The sequence below is a fragment of the Chroicocephalus ridibundus genome, chromosome 3, assembly GCF_963924245.1.
Source record: "Chroicocephalus ridibundus chromosome 3, bChrRid1.1, whole genome shotgun sequence".
NCBI lineage: Eukaryota > Metazoa > Chordata > Aves > Charadriiformes > Laridae > Chroicocephalus > Chroicocephalus ridibundus.
The window spans coordinates 79081737-79102106 of NC_086286.1; the positions used below are offsets into that span (position 1 = coordinate 79081737).

Genomic DNA, 20370 nt, shown 5'->3' on the forward strand with positions numbered 1-20370 from the left:
CAATAATTCAAAGCCAGAAGTGGGGTGTGCAACTGCAGTTTTGATTTCCCACTGTGTCGCCCTCATCCCAGTGGAATGTGAGGACTGAAACTTTCCTCCAGCAAAGGCTAGCAGATAGAGATCCTCTGGGTTATGGCAGACCACGCAGGCCGCAGAGCCATTCCTCCCCCTCTTCATTGTGCAAGATGCCAAGATTTCTACTCCATGCTGCCAACAGCAAGCCTGTGTGAAGCCCTTTACAGGATACTCAGAGGTGGAATAGGCAATGCTTGCAATAAAAGACTTCAGCCCGGCTAGCAAGGGATGCAGCACTTGCACAAACATGGAGCTGGGGCAAGTGAGAAAATCTTCTCCAAAGAGTTCTCACAGTCTAATGCTTCAACCAAAACTCTTTTCTTTCTTACTGTTACATCCTACTGCTGTTATATGTATGCTTTTGTAGCACTTGGAAGCTTGCTAAACTACCTTACTTGTTATTCCAGCATTTCACTATTCTGAACAAACACTAATCAAAACAGTATTTCAGGCCCAGCCATTGTTAATCATCCCACAACAAACCGTAGTCAGCAAAACCCTACCATATTTCATGCAAGATCTGGTTTCATTTTTTAAATAAAATTAAACATATTTGATTGATATGAAGCTGCAGCCCTGAAGCAGGTCTGGAGGCCCTTCTGGAAGAGAAATTCTCTGCTAGATGAGCAGATGTGGCTTTTGTGGATCTACTTTTGTCGTGGTTTAACCCCTGCTGGCAACTAAGCACCCTGCAGCTGCTCGCTCGCTCCACCCCAGTGGGATGGGGGAGAGAATCAGAAAAGTAAAAGTGAGAAAACTCGTGGGCTGAGATAAAGACAGTTTAATAAGTAAAGCAAAAGCCGTGCACGCAAGCAAAGTGAAACCCGGGATTCATTCACTGCTTCCCATCGGCAGGCAGGTGTTCAGCCGTCTCCAGGAAAGCAGGGCTCCATCACACCTAACAGTTACTTGGGAAGACAAACACCATAACTCCGAATGTCCCCCCCCACCCCTTCCTTCTTCTTCCCCCAGCTTTATACACTGAGCATGATGTCACATGGTATGGAACATCCCTTTGGTCAGCTGGGGTCAGCTGTCCCAGATGTGTCTCCTCCCAGCACCACACCCCCCCCCAGCCTACTCACTGGTGCAGTGGTGTCAGGAGCAGAAAAGGCCTTGACTCTGTGTAAGCTCTGATCAGCAATAACAAAAACATCCCTGTATTGTCAACCCTGTTTCCAGCACAAATCCAAAATATCGCCCCGTACTAGCTACTATGAAGAAAATTAACTCTACCCAGCCAAAACTCTGACTGACTGAAGTGAGATAATAACCAGAAAGATCACAGCCTACAACACTGCATTGATTCTTCATCTTGCCTTAACTGGCTGTAATTTTTTTATTTTATTTTTGGTAAACAACGGAAAATTAAATATCATCTCATGTTTTAAACACAAGGCAACAGCTCTTTAAATAATCAACATTTCTCCATCCCTTTTTCTATTGTCCATCCTAATCTTTCCTATCCCTGACATTCAAAAATCATTAATTTGTCCCCCAAGCCATAGCATCAGATCAAAAATTCTTAATGTTTATTGTGTCTTTTAATGATTTTAAGTATCATTCTACTTCTTAAGCCTTTGTACATTTTTATTTTCATCTTCTCTCCAGAAGTACAGGGCTAGAGACACATTTTTCCTCAAATGAAAACTGAAAATCTCATGCAAGTCACTTGACCTTTTGAGCTGGTGCATTAATAACTATGATAAATATCACAAGAGTCAAATACAGTCCCTGATAATGGACTTACCTTGGGAGACTACGTTCTCCCAGGCCAGACACAGTGCCTAATACAGGTCTTTGGTGACACTCCCCACTTGACCTTGCACATTGCTCCACCATGGAGCAACTCGAGAAACTCCTGCTGAAAAGCCACAAGCAAATGACAGAGGTAGAACCTGAGCTCAGAGCTCTGCTGTCATGCTAACAGTAACTTCCCTAATGCATGCTAATGTGAACTCATGAATAACGATCCCAAGTCCAATTTTCAGTGCAGCTTCTATTTGTTTTTTGTACAGAACTTCTGACTTCCATTTTTCCTCTGCAAAAATTAGAAGTTTGCACTTAAAGAAAGAAATTTCATTTATATCAAAATACAAACTGTTCCACAGTGGTAATTAGTGGTGTTTGAAAAATGGTCTAACCTGGAACAAGCCCAAATCAAAACTGCAGAGCTAACATGCCTGTCCTTCAGGGTACTTAGACTGTGTCACTTTGTAAGATGAAGATAAAACAAACACCACCAGACAGGTTTTCCCTCTAAATAGAAGGGGTGAACATCATTGCTGTGTCTCTCACTGCCATAAAAATTTGTGATTAAAAGCAAAGGAAAGAAAGAGCATATAGTCTGGGAAAATGAAAATAAGCCCTCATCTTAGTAATAAACCATTCTAAATATTTGGTGTCAAATTGTGGTTTGTCATCGCTAGTGCACAGGACAGATGCAATAAAACAACAAAAAAAAACCCTAATAAGACAGACAGCTAATTACAATAACATTGTGAAGCTCAGGGATGTAATTTTAGGGGCTCCTTGGGATCACCTGGGATGTGCTACTTACCTGCATGACTGCAGGAGTACATGGTAAAACACGTCCACCTGCTATACAACTTTTAAATAAATGGTCAGACTGGTCAATCTTAAATCTCCCATTACACTGTCCACTGAGGTGTGGCTAAACATTTGGAGGTGATGCTGGACACTGCGCTCATATACTTCCTGATAATGGACATAATTGCTTCCCTTGCTTATTCTCATTTAACAGTATAAAATTACAAACTTTGCAGTGGTACCTGTACTGCAGGTACCTGTTCATGGAAAGGAAGGCAGGGGGTACAGCCAAAGGCCTAGTGCCTGCCTAAATTTTGCTCCACATTTTGGAAGGTGATCAATATTGCAATTTATAGGTGGTTGTTATTTCTGAGATAGTACTGATGTGAGGAGTCATATGGAAAACCTTTTATAAAGGAGACTTCACATGTAATTAAAAGAGGACCTTTTTTAAAAAAAGTTCTGGGTTCTTAAAATTACCACTGGACAGTATATATTGAAGGTTGGTTTTTTTGAGTGCATCCTGTGCTTTTTTTTTCCTGTACTTGAAGTATAAAAATTGCCTAGAAACATTTTTCCTTGAAATTTCTTATGATTTTAACTGGTTCTGCACATCACCAGGTACAGACAATGCATCATCAGCAGCTACCATTTATCACTATCTGGGCTCACCTTTGTTGGTGTCACACAACCTTGTCCACATGAAATTCTGGACACTTCTCAGCCAACTGGGCCATGGAAGTACAGAATAAAAAATAAGCAGCCTGATGTAGATGATGATGTAATTCTGGTTATGGTCAAGGGGGAGAGATGTGCAATATGGTAGCACTCAGAGATTAATATATTGGTCTGAAATACCCTTTGAAATAAGGGCAGGAAAATGAAACACTGACTTGAGCTAAGATCATAGTCCATGAATTGTCAGAGGGCTGTTAGGGGACTAGATATGCAATTAAATAGCCATAAGGAGATATGATCAGCCTCTGTTGTGTCTGCCACCTGGTGTGGGACTGCAGAAAAATGGCAGAGAGAACAAATGTGAGTTATGGGGGGTGTTGGTTCTATGAAACTGCACAGTATCGGCCTGTCCACTTTAGGACAGCAACATTCTGGGCAAAGGAAGATTATGTATTGATATTTTTGTTAAGATTTAAAACCTTTTCCTCTTCTATTATATTTTTATTCCAGTTGTTTCAGGTTAAATAGTATTTTAGGTGAAGTGGGTTTACCAACGAAATTGCCAAACCAGTTGGCTCTGTGGGACAATTTCTATACTGGTAAACTAATCAGGCACAGGGCATTTAGTCTGGATTCTGCCTTGCCACTATTCATACTGTTAAACTGTTAGACTGATACATGCCATGATACTGATACAGCCATGGTGCTGATACAGCTGAGACCCCAGCACTAACCAGGAAGGATTCCTACTGGGCTGTTTGGCTGGTTCTTCCTGTGAGAAGCACAAAATGCAGCCACGCAGCACAGTTACAGACATCTGTGGGCAGATATTACAAAGCTAATCAGCCAATGCAATTTTTTTTGTGAGTTTTGCTTGCATTTACCCAAAATACTTGGGGTAAAATTGTAACTTCACTAGGCTGAAAGATTTGCCAGGGATTTCAGTGAGACCAGGATTCCGCTAATGGACCTGGAGACGTTTCATCCCATGGTTGCAACATGTTCCATCTTTCCCATGTCTGCACGGAGCCTAAGTGCCTGTGCAGTGTGAAACTTCTGCAGCGTTTGATACCGGATATCTGCCCTGCGGTGTAAAGATTTGACTAAAGATGACCAGGCCTCAGACACAACAAAAAATGTTCCTTCTATTCCTCTTATCTTTTGGAATTTCAAAAGAGTTTCTGATATTTTTCATTTCCTACCCCAGAGGAATATAGCCTGCTGAGCAACAATTCCATTTCGGTAGCTCATCCTAGCAATTTCCAGTACCGGCATTTCTTAGGTAGTCGTATTTATACTGAAGTAAAGAATTATCTAAATGCACCATATTTTAAATAATTTTAATTATGATGCTGTCACTTTTTATAATGGATGGTAGCACAGAAAAACAATAGTCCATCAGTGTACCAATGTAAAAAAATTAGTTGTGATTGGGTGAAAAATTGAGCATTTTTTCCTATGATTTAAGACATGGGAGACAAGGTTTTTCATATAGAAAGTAAAAGTTCACCAATAAATCAGCAAAAGCAGTTTTTAGACATGTGCTCTATACTTTCATTAATACGCTTTTTTAGATTGGTTGGTCTCTTTCTGTTTTGTAATTAACTTATCAAGGAGTAATGGTCTAATTTTAAAAAGCCGACTGGATGACAGAAATACTATTTGTTTTAAATTGAAAATATTTCAGCATCTGCCAAGATTAGATTTCTTTAAATTACCCTTTAAAAACATTGATTTCTAATACCGTATTTCCTTTTCTCAATAAAATAGAAATATGTGTTCAGAGGAAGCTGTTTTTAAGGAGGCATTGCTGAGAAACAAAGCAATTCCAGTAATATTAATCCCTCTCCGATGAGCTGCCAAAAATATAGTCTCCATTTAATGCTACAAGTTTGGTGTGTAGTCATTTTTTATTATCCACCAGACTGAGAATCTGAAATTAAATGTTCAGCAATATTTATATAAATGAAGAAGCCCCCAGCTCTATACTTTGACATAACTAGGACGCTCTAACGTAATAACTTTATAAAGATTAATTCTCCCCAAAATTAGTGCCAGATAAAAACATATGGCATTGTGTTTACCAGGAGGAAGAGCTCTGGTCTCATATATAGGCTTGTTGCATTCATAGCATATAACCAATGCCTCTTGAATGATGCCCTTTGGATATTTCATTGCTGTTATCACGGCAATACCAAACTAAACATTATATTTGAAATATCCTTTACCTGTGCTAACCTCACATTATGTGGTTGATATTAGAAAGCTCATTAAAGTCTTTAATCCTGTCTGAAAAGTGGAAGTTAAAATGTCTGTACTTGGGCAGACCAAAGGTCTTCATAGTTTGGTTCTTTCTTCCCTGCAGTGGCCATTTGTGGGTGTTTACGAAAAGCTCATTAGACATATAAAATAATTCTTTCCAGGGCATATGCTGTAGTTCCCAGTAACTCCAAGCAGGAGACTTCTTTCTAGACTACAACATAACAGTCTTCACTGGGCCTGTCTTTCAGATCGCTCTGACTCCTTTTTTAACTCATTCCCATTTTTGCCACCATAACAGTATGTGTATTCTACATTGAATTCTACATTATGGGAAAAATAACTTCCTTGTGTTTTGAACCTGCCAAATGAGAATTTTATGGACTCCCATTCAGTTCTCTTATTGTGAGAAACCCCACGCGATTACTCCCTATCTACTCTTCTCCATACAGTCACCATTTTCAAAGATTTCTTTCACAGTATCCCTTCAGTTATCCTTGCTCCAAACAGAAATATCTTAGTCTGTTCACTTTTCATTTACTATCTCCTGATATGGAAAATGTTTTACACCTTTGATCATTCTTCCTGCTCTTCCCTGTAACCTAGAGAAATATGAGATAGAGAAAAGCAAAGTGCTATACTGAAGTTTTTCATTTGTTCTCAGTTTCTTCCCTTGGGGTTTGCTTTTCAACTGTGACTGAGTATTTTCATCAAACTGGTCAAAATGATTTCATGGCCTCTTTCTTGAATGATAGTAATGTTAGTTGAGAAACCATTAGTCTGTATTGAAAAGTTAGGACTTCTTAAAATTAACGTAATTTTTGTCAGCTCTTTTCTCCTTCAGCTATTCATGGGGTCCTTCTGCAACATTTTACAGCTAGCTTTTGATTTTTGTATCCTAAAGGACTTGGTATCATCAGTAAACCTTATCACCATATTCTTTACCTTTTTGACATCACTTAGTAATAAATGACCAGCACAGATTCCCAGTAAAATTGTAACAAATCTCTGTTGTGAAAAAATTTGTATTTTTATCCATTGCAGCATAGCTTTTAAACAGTTACTGATCCACAGAACATTTTGTCTCTTACCTCATCAGAAACTCATTTTTTTTATGAGGCTTTACTGAGGGACCTGGCCAAAAGTATTTTGGAAATCTAACTAGATCCCTCTCAGCTCCTAGTTCACTTTCATACACTCATCATAAAGAGCTCTAATAGATTTTCAAATTACAACTTTCCTCTGACAAAACCATATTGACTCTTATTCTATCCACTTACTGTATACACTAGTTCAAGTTTTGGTTACAGTTTTGCTTTATTTTCTTGGTACAGAAATCAGACATACCTGCTTACACTTACCAAACACATGGCAAAGCCTTAAAAAAATCCCAAACCCTCCACCTTCAATTCTTCTATTACTCAGGGCAATTCAAGTGGCACACCACAAAAAGGAATACAGCAATTTTGTATTTTAGCTATGCTAAAATTCAAGAGTAGATACCGTCGAGTCCTGGCAATTTGCACAATTCATTTTTATCAATCTGTTCTAGTATCTTTTTTAGTGAGAGATTTTAACCAGCTTAAGTCATCTGCACTGCTGCTAAAGATATGGACAACACGATGTCCTGCCCCACGTCCCATGTAACACATGTCCTTATTTCCTGCCCCTGCCGGGGGCCCAAATCAGGCAGCTGATCCATGAGTACGTAACTGTAGGACCACTTGTGCTGCTGGCAGGTGTGGGGCACAGGGGAAGGCTGCAGCAAAACGGACTGAGAGCAGCAGAGGCTAATTGTGAAAATGCATCCTGATACTTCAGCTTGAGGCAGTTTGCTGTCATTATACTTTTATGCATTTATGTGCATGAGGGATTTCCACAGAAGTCCATGCCAGCATAAGATTTAATTCTGCTGTTGAGAATGGATATGGAGTGATGATCTCCAAGAGTGTGGGAGCATCTCTGACCAGCAACACCACATATAAAGAATGTCTCCCTTGGCTATCACAGGTACAAAAGAAATACACTTAGCCAACAGCTGAGAAAAGCAGGAACTCTCCCTATTCAACTACCAGATAAGCAGGATCAGATGATACATTTTCAATGGGAATTTTTTTTCTTTGCATGTTCCTGAAATCCATAATGAGAACTGAAATTCACTTTAGCAGAGCTTTCAGGGGTTGCATGGATACAGAAAGTAAGCATTCAAGCAGAAGTCTCATTCTACTTTCCTGTGATTTCAGTTATTAAAAGATACACCACTCTTCCACCTGCCTACACAGGGACTCTGCATTTTGATCATTGGCCTAGGACTATCATCTCTCACTTGCTCTTCTTACAGGTGTGGACGTATAAACCTGTCTTTTTTAATACATGTACGCCAATACACATACTTTTCAAATTATGTACATAGAAATATGAGTGATTCTTGCAGAGAGGGAACACTTTTAAGTATACTAACAAAACTTCTTTGATGGACAATAATGGGAGTACACAAGAATAAAAGGGGTTTTCACTGGCAAAATAAACACATACACAGGTGAGATGTAGCATACCTCATCCAGATGACAGTGTTGCGAACAATCTTAAATGTGCAGTAACAGGCAATAAGGCTTTAATGGAGCCTCAGATTCCTCTGAAGACTGAGCTCTTGCTTCATCTCCTAGGGATGTTAATATAAGCCAGACCCCTGATGCAGCATGGCTAGAACTTGGGCTGTGATTTGTAGGCTTGCAGGATACTGGAAAGCCATAGTTCAGGAGAAAGAAGGTTGATGAGAAAGCTCATCTTTATAATCAGATGTACTGCTAGTAATGGTCCTAATTCAGGAAAGCACTAAACATAGTGGGACTTCATCATAAGGAAATATTTAATTTCTGTATCCTGCCCTGTTATTCCCATGATACATCCAGAGATCTGTATTATGACTTTTGTCACTAGTGCAGGAAGAACAGTACTCCTGAACTGGGCAAGCAAAGGACAAACATTGCTCAAATTCCACATTCCCATTAGGTCTGGGATTTTCAAGTATTTGTAGGGAGGAGAGTCCCACAATCTGCTTCCTTTGTTTTGTGGATGCTCTTTCAAATACATTGTTAAATTTCCTTAATTGTAAAAATACATTCAACACTTATACTTCAAAAAAATCTTGTATTTTTGGGGAGGGTATACTTGGACTTTTGTGATAGTACAGCCAGATGGTGTCCTATAAGAATCTGGTGAGATTATAAAGCTTAGAAAATCTATTACTTTAAGTATCCAAAAGAATACACAGTTGGTTTTGAAACTGCTCTGTCCTAATATCACAGAATTGCTGCAATGAAGGCTGATCCAGTTTACAGTCTCGTGAGGGTCCAGATAGACAATAAAACTGCTGAGTATTAGTTTTACAAATGAGGTAAGAAGGATTCCGTGGCAATTTAAGCAATGGAGAAACATTTTGTGGATAAAATTCTGAATCACTGACAGTTTGTATTTTCTCTCAGGAATATTCCACAAAAATCTCCCAAAATACTCCCTAAAATCACATGCTGTTTTTAAATGAGTACCTGAATAAAATAAAAAATATCTGTATTTCTGTAATACCTAGGAATTCCAGTCATGAATGATAAGCCAATTGTATTAGATGTTTCTCTAAGTACAGAGCAAAATGATGACATTCTTGGTCACAAAGACTTTGCAATGGAATTATTAGGAAAAAGAGAAGTGGGTGCAGGGAGAGAGAGATGGTATTTATGAAGGAGTGGCTACGACAGCGAGCGTAAATCCCAGAATGTCTGCAACTAGATTCTGGCCATGTTTTGGTTCCTGTCATGACAGACAGTTTTGGAGAGTGACTGGAAGAAAGATAACATTTAAAATGGTCTACCGTACATGTTCGTAAAGGACTACTCAGACTTCAAGAGTAGTGAGGAAGAAAGCATTTTGAAGTGTGAGTTGAAACTCAGGTAGGCAAAGCAGTATGGAAGCACTGGCTGAGCAAAGATAGGAACCAGCTTCCTTGAAAACCGGGAAAGAGAACAAAGGGCTTCTCAGATCACTGAAACTGATCTTTCATTAAAAAAGCTATGAGATGAAGAAAGTCCAGATAAGTTTCAATTGTTCCAGAAGACTGAACTATTTTAGGGATAATTTAGGGGAATAATCAGACAGTTTTACACACTGTAGGGATATGAGGACCCTGGGGAGACCAAAGGCAACACCTAAATGAAGAGATAATCTCAATAAACATATAGAGCTGTGTTTTATTTATGCTAGGAGAGAGGACATTACCAATGAGGTGGATAGGTCAAGTAGCCAAGATTTTAGTTTGGATAGAAAACAGATCTGGAATGAAGAGGGAAATGTTTTACTCCATTCACGTACATTCAGTTAGCACTGACTCATTTAAGCTAGACACAAAGCTGCATACATGTAACCTCTACCCATGCTCAATGGTGTAGAGACAAAAGAGACTACTGTGCCCATCGGGTCTCTTCCCACTGAGCTATGATCCTGGCGTATCCAACAGCCACCCCTTCCTGACTACCCCTGCACTGGGAACCAGACTTTGAAGGGAAAGGGCAGAAACTGGGAGAGGAGCTTGGAGAGAGTGCAGGAAATACCTAGCATTAATTGATCCTGGTTTAGAAACCTACAAGGCAGGCTTGAACTGACTCCAGAGACTTCAGTATTTTGTGGTTTAGGTCAGGATGGGCTAAATGCACGCATTAATTATTATGCAATAATTGGATCTGTGTGAAGGAGCATGGATATTCATTACCTCTGTGAAAAAGTGATTAATAATGCAAAGAACAGTACAAAGTTACAGCAGAGTGGTTATCTCTACTTCCCCTTTCCTTGCTGACAGGACCATTGGTTGTCAGTGGTCAGGCGGAATAGCGTTAAGTGTGCTGGTTCCAGCTACACACGCTTGGTCCCAGATGTCCCTGAAGGTAGGGCTGTGTTACTGCCCTTCAGGCTGGGGTAGATGAGTTTTATCAGGTGGAGAGCACCTTTACTGGTTGGTGGTCCACTCTGAAGTGTTGCTCTGGGTGTAACAAGTTGCTGGGCAAATATTCTTGTATTAGGTTAGTTCTGCTACTTCTACCAGTTATGTCTTCTTCATAACACTTGCCTGATTGTGCTTTACCTAACAAAAGTTACATCCCTAACAGCTACACAGCAACATAAATGAAGGTCACACTGCAGGCCTCTGACATCAGCGTGACTACTCAAGTGACATCAGCTCAGTAGGCCAAGAAAAGGTAAGGGCAGCTGAAAACTGCTTTGGGAGACAGAATCTGCTGTTCTGGCATAAATAATCCTCACCCATCTTCTGCCCCCTTTTTGCTTCATAACAGGATTCACACCAGCATCCTCTTTATTTCAGCAGAGAATAATTAGAGGCTACAGCAAAACCATGAGGAGGGTTTTTTCTAGGCAGAATTGAGTTGATACAGGAAGACAGCTATAAGGTGGGAAGGAGACAGCTGTGGGCTTTGGAAACAAGCTGGAAACTCCAAGAACAAGAGGAGCCACCCCTAGGGAGGAAGAGATGGGAGCAGGTTGAGATAAGGGAAAGAGACTGAGACTGAGTACAACCTCGCCCTCCTCCACAGGTCTGCCACAGACACCCAGCTGACTTCTCCCAAATTCCCTTCCCATCCCTACACGCATCTCCCAGGTGTCTCACAACTACCCTCTGTGACTTCCCTTCCCATTCCCAGGAACATGCTTCGATGCCACAGAAGCTGAAAAATGGCAACTACTGCCAAGGAGCTTTAAGCTGCAAATTCCTAACAGCATTCCAGCCTGGAGGCTTGCCCCAGGCAAGTAGGTCTGAAGACCTTTAACGCAAGGTAACTCCCAAACAACAAACACTATTGTTTGACAGCTACAGCTTTTTGAACCACAGAACCAAGTGTACTGTGGCTCTCCTCATCTTTCCTCTGCTCCTGCCAGCCACATACCAGATTATGCCAGGGATCACAGGTGTCAGCATCTGCAGATACCAGCAGCTGAACTACCTTTATTGCTTGTCTCCACGTTGCAGTACAGCTTGCACATTACTTGTATTTTAGAAATACTACAGATAAAATAATTAGATAAGCAGGTCTCCGGTGCTAAGCAAACAGCACTTATACACTCTTCAGCTTCCGACGGGTCCTGGAATCCCTAGGTAGGGTCTTAAACTATAATGGTATGCTTCTGTTCCATCTTTGCTCTCCATGCTTGTTCACTTCTTCTTTACTCTATTGCCTCTGATTTTCTCCACCCCTACGAATCCCCTTGCATCTTCCAGCTGTTCTGTGTCCATTCCAATGCTGTCTACTGTTCAGACTTCCTTCCCTAGAGTCCTTCAAACAACCTCAAAATTGCCATGAAACAGCACTACATAGTCATAACAAGCAGAAAGTAGAAGTTAAGATGATACTAAGTGTTCCACTCTGGGCTGTTTGGCAATCACACAAAGCCAGAGCCTCTGCCACAGCTCAGTCTCCTCAGCATTTGAATTCTGCCTGATCAACAACATGTGACACAAGTTTATATATGATACTGCAACTAGTATGAAGTCTCTCACAAGATTTTCCAGCAACACGCTTCTCCACATACTCAACAAGCTTGTTTTGCTGTGCATATTATTTCCACCCACACCTACAAAATGGTTATCTTTCTCCAACATCTTTTCATAGCTGATTTACCCCTAAATTACATTTACCTAAATGAATTTAAAGAGTAACATGCACCCTCAGCTCTCTGCAGCACATCACAATTTCTTCTTGGCTCTTATTGTTTTGAGGACGCCATACAGAGTTTCACACCTTTTTCTGAGCAGCCACCAGACGCAATTTGTACTTAACAGTCCTTGTTTTTCTTGCCCTGAAAAAAGTCATGTAAGATTCAGGCAAATGATTAAGTGGGACCATGTTTTTTCTTATTTTCTCCTGCAGCCTAGACTGTCACATTCTTTAATGACATCTTTATAAATGCTGTGCACTTTAGTGCTATATGTTACCTATCAGATATTGAATGCAATGTCAAAAGCAGGATACCAAAGCTGGTACTCATGACACCAGTGTGCCCATAAATACCTGTTTTCTCTCTCTGTTTTCCTTTTTTGATGCAGATATTTGGATAACTTAGAAATTAAAATTATATTCTGCTCTAAGTGCTCATTCTTATCAGACAGCATGAAAAGGGTACTTCTTATCCTTTCTACTACTGCATCCTTTTCTGTCTCCTAAGCACATCTCCTTTAATTTATCTGTTATAAATCCTGGTATGTGTATTCATTATGGGCTAGGGATTGTTTGTACAAATGAGTTCTGATTCCCTTGGAAAAACAAAAACCAAAACAAGACGCCAATCAAACACGTGGACACAGCTCTTAAACAGATAAGTAATGCTGGATTCACTCCGGGGGCTTTTGCTCCGTGTTAGGACAAATTAACCCAGTACCTGCTCAGTGTTCTGTATTGCTCAGGATGAGAAGCTGTGAGTGCTCCTTCTTGCAGGTGTTGCCTTGTGAATGGTTGATGATTCCATTTCAGCCCATAAATTTGATATGCACTTCTCCTGCATGCTGAATTATATAAATTGAAAAGCACCGCGTGACTTACAACTCCTAACAGAATAATTATTCAAAGGATGCAAGGGAAGTTGAGGTTGAGAGTATGTGTACCAGAGCAAAGATGTATATTTTTATCTCAGAAATTAAAGAAAACCTCAGGAAATAGCACTAGAGACATTTACCTCTTTCTGTCTACTCAGGAGTCAGACACAATTTCAGTTTTTGCGTTAAAATTATCCCTTTCCTTACTCAAAACCAGGAATTCACAGAAACCAGAGGAATATAGCATTTTCAGTGGTTATAGAAAGGAAAACAGACCCATGCAAGCATGGCAAAGAATAGAAATCAAATCTGAAAACCATGGAAGAGGCTGTGTCATGATTCCACTCATGCCACTAAGGCGAGATCTCTCATCTAGTAATTGGGAATTGTCTGAGTGTGCTGAAAGTCTGATTCCCTCAGCAAGTCCTCCAATGGCTGACCACTAGGCAAGAGGGGGACAATAACCATCTCTCCTGGTTTGCATTCTTGATTGGAAATAGCTCTGTGCTGAACTCAGTAAGCTCCATGTATGCTAAAGATGCAGCTGTCTTCTTAAAGCCATTCCATGTAGGATTAAAACAGCGTCACAAAGATGGTAGGTGTCTGCATATGCTCAGATGATGAAGAGGTGATGAGTGGTTTACATGGATTCGCTTTTTTGGAACATGGCGCTTCAACCCCACCTAGATCATACTCTAGTGCTGATACATACATACACATACCTATAGGCTCTCATCTCAGATATTTTAGGCAAGAATTTATATTAAATGTCATGCTGGTATTTACTGTAACAGTCATCTCTGGACTTAAATTCTATGGTAGCTATCGTATAGGCTGTTCTTCGGGATTGTGGGGAGAAGGAAAACAACACTGAAATTTGAGAGCTAACTTTTAAAAACAAAAAAAATTCAGATACCAGGAAGTTCAGCTGACAAGCTTCCCCTTTCCTTATATAGGGCTATAAAAGGACATTCCTATCAAGTTCCCTACCCTTTATGGAAAATTATGCAGAAATTAATATTACCTGCTGACATGATATCACATCATGCTATACTTTCTCCCAAATCTAAAAGTAGTTGTGCCAACAGGTCACTACTTAAGAAACAGACTTCGTAATATATACGTATAGATAAGTTTCACAAAAGAATAAAATTTTACACTGCCTTAGGAACACTGTACCTAGGAAATACTACATAAAATTCCTCCTTGTGCTATTTTGAGCACATTCTTACAGCGTTTTTTCACGTCCCCTGTCTTTTGATACATGGTCCCAAGCTACTAACAAACAAAATATCAAAATATTAGTCACACAGCTTTATCGCAACAGGAAAGCTACAATTCAATGGAGCTTTAAAAATACTTATCAATAAAATTTAAAAATCCTCTAAATCTCAGTGATGGTAAATAATGAGCCTTCATAGATAGATTGGTCTGTTCTATTCTGCTCCCTGCACTTCAGCACACAAGAGTTCACCATACTCAAATTGCAAATGAGCGGCATAAATGTTAAAAATGTTTCTGCATGTTGTTTTCATTGGCATCAGTCTCAGCAATGTTTTGGAGATGGAAGAGCTTTTGCAAGCCTCAGTGGACTGCAAGAAAATACCCATTTTCCCAGTTTGATTGCCAGAATGGAGAATTAGCTTTATTCAAGTCCTTGATCTTTTCCCTGCAATCCTAGTTGGCCTGACTAGGGATCTGACTACCGCTGCAACCATCTTCTCTATAATCCCAGATGATCACCAGCGTCCTACATGTTTGTCTCCGGCAAGCTGGAAGAGACTTTTCTAAAGGCTTCACAAGATGTTTGTTGCAAGTGATAACCAGGCAACACTGTGGAGGAAGCTGCTGTGGGCAAAACATGCAACTGAACCCCAGTACATGCAGAGATAGTATCCACCACTATATAACATAACATAGAAAACAAACCGGATCATCTACCTTAGCAATGGCTGTGAAATTAAGCAGAGGACTGCTTAGAGCTCTGAGCTACTGGTGCTACACCAGAGGAGAAAACTTGGAAGTTAGCTTATACTCTAAGAGAACTTGTGTGTTATAGGCACGTTTGGTTAATCAACATTTGTCTGTAGTCTCTAATCTAGGGCAATTTCTTTAGGCTGAGGAGCCCACGTCTGCATTTTTTGGCATATGGAAGCTGCCCACTGACTGCCAGGAGGACCATTAGGGACAACACACATGAAGACTGAAGCATTTTATTCCTTTAGGAATGGTGCTGCGAATTGCAGCGCTAGGAATACAAAACCATCTCAGAATTCAAAGTTTGTCACGAAGACGGGACAAACCAACTTTCTAGGAAAACAGATGTGACAGTTACCATTCTGTGTTGCTTTCCAAGGCCTGATGGTGTAGCCTAACAGCACCAAGATGTACAGAATTGACCACAGCAGAGCCAGGGACAAACTTCTGACACAACCTACTGTTCAAAGAGCCTCAGGAACAAAGCCCTGATCATCAAAATTAATTAAAAGGTGATCTTCTCCTTCATTCCATAGAAAGAATCATTAGTAACTCCATTTCTGTGAGGAAAAGGTTAAATCTGAACAGCTTTTTGTGCCAAAATCTTTGTTTTAAACACAATTAATGTCCATTGGTACCTAAGACTAATTCATGCAACAGCAGCTGCAGCAATGATTTTATTTTTTTTTGCCACCTAAGAAAAGTTTACACTGAAATGTGGAATAAAGCTATGTCAAAGGTAAAATAAATAAAAACATGATAGCCAATGCCGGCCAAGAAAATAAGATCCAGCACTACAATCCTTTGTACTGTTGAATGACTCTCTCTAGTTTTCACATTTTCAGCTTGTGCAGATTATATATTTGTAAACTCAAATGTCTGCTGGGACTGGAGTAGAAGAAAAGTTGTGATTAAACCCTTCTTCTGTCCAGCCCCATTCCTTGAATAATCAGATGAAAATAAAGGATGAAATAAACCATGAAGTCTCTCTTCCAGCAGTCAGAGTATTGTAAAATAAATTGCAGTTAGTCTGTAGCAACAGAACTGTCCATTTCTTCTAGACAGATGAAATATAAAATATGCAGTAATGCTTAGAGCAGTTGCTAATTATTTAACAGAGGGATTTTCCACACAAAACACATTTAAAAATTGAGAAGCTTCACTAGTCCTGACCGGAACATTTGAAATAGATTTTTACCAATGATATTTTGAAACAGGGGACTGCAACTGACCCCATCTTGCAGCCTGAATTCAGCTGAATCCCACACAGTATTATAGACTCTTCTGCAAAATTGCTTTTAACAGGAAGAAAAAAAACCACAACGGTATCATGTATCACTAACCTGAAGCAGGAACGATTTCTAAAGACTGGCCAGAAAGAAGCAGTGTCGAGACTGGGAGGGGATTTCCAGTTCTGCCTTGTCTGAACTTCAGTGACTCACGTGTCTCCTAGTTTCTCCATGACTCAGTTTACTCAGCCTTAGCAGCAATCCTTGTACGCCCTGTGAAACTCCGGACCCGAGGTGCTGCAACACACAGCAATTTCCAGTGAGCATCATTTGCAATAATATTTTATTGTTCATCATTCAGTATCCCCTTTCCTTAAGCATCCTAAAATTTGGGGTTTGCTTTTTCTTTTTCAATGGAGCTGCACAGATCAATTTATCAACCAGCTGTCCCTATGTCCCTCTTTTGACCTGATGCCACCACTTCAGCACCATCCATCCATCTTCCCCTGCAGCGTGTTCTCCTTTCCTAGGGGCTGCAAATTTCACCTGCCATTAATTTTGTTCATTCACCATAGTTTATGAGAGAAAACTGACTATGAGGAAATGTTGAAATCACTACTTGCCTTCTTTCTGCAGACCTTTCTTAAACAGATATGTAGGACTGAAAGTGAGGAGGGGTCAGGGACTGCAGTCCCCCCGGGTCACATTAAGAGAACTAGAAAAAATTACTGATGATCAAAAATTGAACATATTGTTTGATTAGCAAAAAAAAAAAAAAAGAGAGAAGGCTGAGGGAACACTTGCTGACAGTCTTCAAAATACATAAATTCTATGGTAAGGTAGGGAACAACTTGTTCTCTGCATGGATGCAACAAGAGGTAATGGGTTAATCTGCACATAAAGATTTTCTAATTGGAGGCAACAGAAAAATGTGCTAAGCTAAGGGAAGTGGAGCTTTGGAAGAGATGCCTGGGGAGGTTATAAAGTTCCGTTCCTGAAGGTCTATTGGATATTTACCAGGAAAGAGATGGGGAGATTGGATCCTGCTTTATGGCAACGAAATCAAAGGATGGACCAGATGAGCTCTTCACATTCCTTTCTGCCCCCTACACCTACGCCACAGATGTGAAGTCCAGAAAGATCTATTCATCTTTCCCTCTTCCATTCACACATATTAAAAAACATCCCCTGCCCAACAAGCAGGTTTATACTGCTCCAGGCTGAGAGCTCTGTCCATTCCAGCAGCTCCTACCCCCAAAATACCCAAGTTCATTTTACAAAGTGAAACACGGTCCATCTTCCCTTTTTCCCCTCAAAATGCCCCCATGTTAGAGAAAGTCGTCTTCTCAACTCAAATCTGATCATAAGATTAGTTGCAAGCATGTGAGCAAGACGCATGAGTCAGGAGCAGGACCACCACAAACGCCTCTGCCCAGCTTCTCATCTCTTGCTAATGCTGATTTGACATTTCAGAGAAAAGTGACGCTTCCTCAAGTCACCTGAAGTCATGCAGCCAGGGACCATGGGGAGAAAATTTAATCAAAACAACAGAAAATTATTATTTCTTGAACCTTGCAGGCAACTGACAGAAAATCTGGAGTGTGGGATTAACGGAAAAATATAATACATAAACAACACTCCGAGTGTAGCAAGTTCATCTTTATTCCAAGCAGCTTTCCAAATAGGGTGGGAAAAGCAAGGAAATGACAACGGGACTTAAAAGGCATACGGTGTCAGTTCCTGGAAAGGGCTCTCACTTCCTTCCATCTGACTCTTGGTGAAAGTCCTTAAATGAAAATCAAATTCACCTTGAGGACCCCAATTTATGACAAGCCTTTCCTTTCTCTCACAGAAGCCACCTCCATGGTCAGCCTTCCCGTGCTGTCTTCTACCTCTGTTGCCTTATCCTGCCACAGTGAAGAACTGTCGTTTCAATGACAGCTCCTTCACACGTAACAGTAAGGGCTTTTCATCCTTCCTTGGGAATTCCAACTCCCCACTCCAGCTTTAATTACTAAGCCCTAGGTGAAATCTGCTCTCTCATGCTAATTATGACTGTGAATGTATGAAGCTCCACCATGAAATAGCAAAGGCTGTTTACTCCTGCTGTCCTGTTTGGGAGGCTGTTGAGACCTTCAGTCCCCTGGTTGTCAGCAACCTTCTTCCTCCTGGTTTCCAGTCCCCATTTCGTCAGGACCGGTCTCCTCTGTCACCAAAAATGTTCAGCTCAGTAATGCCCTGTATGTTCAAGCTCACTACACTACAGCATTGTTCTTATGGAACCACTTCCACAGGTCACCACACCATACATCCTTCTGCAGCCATGTATCCAGACATGCATCTTTAGGCAACCAAAACACCTGTAGTTACAGGCCACAATCTATGGTCACAGCACACATCCACCTGCAAACTGAGAAAAGCTTGCAGTTTGTTACCCGATGTTTATTTGTGCTCCCATCATATAATGAGTGACATGCCATGGTATGATGGGAGATGCCTGCATTTTGATCACACCATAGGTAAACCTGGGTCACACAAGGGAAAGAGCTGTGCAACCATCAGGGTATTGGGCACCAGGCTGCAGGCAGGATGATTACATGCGCCTCAGGTCAAGTAGCTCTACTCTAATCCCAATTTTCAGCCTTTATTAGGCTACACAAGATGAGCTGCAGGACAGATCTCCAGCATATTGAAGTGCAGAGCAAACTAGAAGACATTTTCTGCCAAGACAGACCAGTGCATTTGCATCTTGTTTTCGCATATCTTCTTCTGTTGTAACGTGACACCATTTCAACTCCATCTGTGAATGCTGTGCTGGGAAGACAATAGAAAACAGAATGCATCCAGCTAGAAGGACCTATCAAGTTTTAGCCTCTGAAAGTCTGACTCACAGAACAAGACCTGCCATTAACAGGAATCAGAAATGCCAGAGGAAAATCGGCCAGATGGCTGTACCCTACTATTGGTATGCTTCCTGGCCTTTAAGCCAGCATCATCAATCGAGGATTTCCCGCCTGTGGCATTCCTTCAGGTTCAAAACCAGTCCACCCTGGAACACCCAGGGGTAAGGCACACCTTCCCGAAGGCATGGTTCAAGGGAAGAAATTCAAAGCACTTCATTGCTTTTACAGTACCACTGAGGCCGTGGGGAGGCACTGGACGTGAATCAGAGCGGTGCAGAAAGGTGCTGCGAGGTAACCCCTCCCCCTCAACAGAAGTGTTCCTAACGCGGATAGTAGCCCTTTTGCCTTCTCTTTAAGAGATGGCCTAACATGAAACTCGCACAACTAGCCAGCCCACCGGACTGCGCCCAGTCCCAGCGCGCCCCGTGCCAACACCCTAAAATTAACCCACAGGTTCCAGGATGGCCACCGGGATAAGCGCACCGCTGCGGCCGAGAGGGGAGGGGAGGGCTGCCAGATCCCGTCAACGCGGGGATGTTTCAGCAGGTGCGCCGGGCCACTCCCGCTCACCTCCCCTCCGGAGGCAGCGGCCGCCCCGTGACTAACGCGGCCTGACAGGCGCGGCCGCCGCGCTCGCCTCAGCACCAACCGCCCCTTTCCCCCCCGACAACCGCCACCCCCGCTGACATCACCGAGCTGGATTTAAATAGCTCCGCAGCCCCCCGGCCTCCCGGATACAGCGCGCCCCATTGGCGGCGGCGCCAGCCAATAGCCGCGCCCGCCCCGCTCTTCTCCGCCAATAGCGGGGCCGCCGCCGCCGGGCGCCTCCCCTGTCGCTAAGGGAGGGAAATACAGCGCGGGGCGGCGGGCTGTCAGGTGCGCCGCGCTGTGCCGGGCTGCGCCCCGCCGCCCGGGGACGGGGATCAGCCCAGGGGCTGGGTGGGAGGATGGGGTGAGGAATAAACGCACCTGGCGGTGGTGTTGGGCCGGGCGGGGGCGGGGGGGGGACGGAGAGGGGCCGGGTGACCCCGGAGGCCGTGGATGTTTGCTCCCCGCCGAGCTGCAATGGACGCTGCCCGCCGCCGGCCGCTGAGCGGAGCCGCCC

At 41.9% G+C, this 20370-nt stretch overlaps 1 protein-coding gene across 10 annotated transcripts in view; it reads right to left on the reverse strand.

Moving 5' to 3' along the window:
- ARMC2 (armadillo repeat containing 2) overlaps nucleotides 1-20357 on the reverse strand; it is a 114305-nt gene extending 93948 nt beyond the window's left edge. For all 10 annotated transcript variants that reach the window (XM_063329814.1, XM_063329823.1, XM_063329822.1 and 7 more), the window contains exons 1-2: nucleotides 20235-20357; nucleotides 16477-16659 (exon numbers count right to left, since the gene is read on the reverse strand). The gene's annotated coding sequence lies outside the window, so the exon portion shown is untranslated. The remainder of the gene's footprint in view (nucleotides 1-16476; nucleotides 16660-20234) is intronic.
- Nucleotides 20358-20370: the final 13 nt, after the last annotated feature.